Source organism: Nannospalax galili, unplaced genomic scaffold, assembly GCF_000622305.1.
Source record: "Nannospalax galili isolate Female #2095 unplaced genomic scaffold, S.galili_v1.0 scaffold643, whole genome shotgun sequence".
NCBI lineage: Eukaryota > Metazoa > Chordata > Mammalia > Rodentia > Spalacidae > Nannospalax > Nannospalax galili.
The window spans coordinates 57475-59897 of NW_008349457.1; positions in this window are offsets into that span (position 1 = coordinate 57475).

The window sequence follows — 2423 nt, forward strand, 5'->3', positions numbered from 1 at the left end:
ATATGGATAAAAATTGGGTTAGTCTAAGGGAGGGGGGAGGGAAGGGTATACAAGGAACCTAGGGGATAAAGGGAAAGAATGAGCTCAAGAGAGGTAGTACCGTATGAGCAGGGTATTATTAGGGGAGAAAGGGGGGAAATGGGGGCACCTTAAGTGGGAAAACTATGGTGGAGGGGTGAGACCATGTGAAAGATAAATGTCTAGCTAGTTTTGAAAATCAGAGGGAACCATATTACTCCTACAACCTACTGACAAATTATACATAGCAGATCAAGAAATATATGTCTAGGTAAGGTTTTTCTGAGAACAACTGGTCTTTGCCCAAGATTTATCTACATGACACAGTAATTAAAAGTACCAGACTGGTGGAACTAACCTTGGATGTTTAACAGACATACTTTGAGGCCTATACTAATTTGGTCAGAGAGACATAGGCAGTTTTTACTCCTTGCCCTCCTAGGTCGACTAGTTCCAGGGGACTATAAGCATCTCTCAAAATGTCCTATAAGGGTGGTGGGTCACCTGTCCTCTTGATCAAGGAGGCTGAGGAGACCCCACCAGATGGACTTGAACCAGTGTCCAGTCTATAAAGAGGAGGGTCAACACAGGAATCATTTCCTCCATGCTTCCAAGCGAAGCCAACCATGGTCAAGCAGGACCTTTGACTTATCTTCACATAGGCAGAACTGGTAAAAGAAAGGAGCCAGGGGCTCCTCCAAAGCCCACGTGACCCCTGAGGAACAGATCCTCAAAGGACCTTAAGAGTAAAAATAAATTGGTTTATCTGGGCCAACTCTATGGACTTCAACATCCAAAAGGAAAGTATAACCAAAGATTAAAGGGGTCAATATCATTTCTTAAGGGTCCATATGCATAGCTAAAGCCTGCATAACAAGCAACAATGCCAGATAGGAGATACCTTCTTTTGAGTTGTTGGCCAGGGTGACCAAAGGGACTCCCAAATAGTAACCCAGCGTAGAACTGGGAAAATGAACAGCAGACCCTAATCTTATCTAAAGGAGTATTGACAACTGATTGCTGCTAGAAGAGGAACAGCTGACCCTCCTAAAACAAAGACCTGTAGATAGGTTGACAAGATTCACCAGATGGACAAGTAGTCAGGATTGGCTAGGGATGCCAACAACACAGCAGACAGTAGCAGGGATATCAGAGTATAAGGGCTCTAGTGGGGGGAGGGAGGCTATGGGAGGGTGCCATCTGGGAAGTGGGTGTATAGTTGAATAAGATGGTTTGGGATGTTCTGTGTGATATACACACACAAAAATAAATCAACAAATTTTAAAAAATATATTATATTTGAAGAGGAAGCATGGAAATTTACGTCATGCTAATTAGTAGAGGTGATAAACATTACCATTGAAATCTACCTGATGACTTCATAGACATACACAGGTGCCAAGGATCCAAGTGCAACCGATTATGAGTAGTAATAATCAGATGCATACAGATTAGAGATGCATGTGCCAACATCTCAGTGTTAGTAGCAAAAACAATGAGTCTTTCTGCAAGGAACAATATATTCTAAAATGAAATGTGTGTGTGTGTGTGTGTGTGTGTATGAGTGTAGAGCTTGCATGTCTGTAAGCGTACCCATGTCATGCAATGCCCGCAGAGGCCAGAAGACTGTGTCAGGTTCCCTGGTACTGGAGTTACAGATGATTGTTAGCCTCCATGTGGGTGCTGGGAATTGAACCCAGGTCCTCTGCAAGAACAGCCAGTGCCCTTAACCACTGAGCAATCTCTCCAATACTATAGTTGTGATTTTTTTTACATGTATGATATTCTTTTTTTAAAAAATTATTTATTCAAATGTAGAAGAAGCATTTCACTACATCAGCATTGACATATTCAATAACAATTTTCTGAGCTAGGAAGCATCTCTTGCAAAATTGGCTGTACATTTTCAGGTTTACAGTTGAATTATTATAGTTATACAATATTGTACTCAGTATAAACCCTATAAGACATAAAATTAAATGAGGTTTTAACCTTTAAAAAAGATCTCCATTTCATTATCAAAATACAGAGTTTCATGCAGAAAACTTCATTTTTAATGCAGTTGACATTAAGATGTAGTGTAGATTTCAATGGTAATGTTTTCACATCTATTAATTATCAAGGAGCAAATTTTTATGTTTTGAAGAATTATTTTTTAATCATTATATTTAAAAATTTTTTAATAACTACGATTAAAAGGTTTTCACTACAGCTTTAATATATTCAGTAACACAGTCCAGAGCAAGAGTATATCTCTTTCACAAGTGGGTGCAAGTTTCTAGGTTCACAGTTGAAGTAATATAGTTATATATTATTGAACTCAGTATAAGCCCTGTAAGATATAAAATTGAATGAGTTTTTAACCTTTAAAAAAGATCTCCATTTCATTTTAGAATATATTGTTC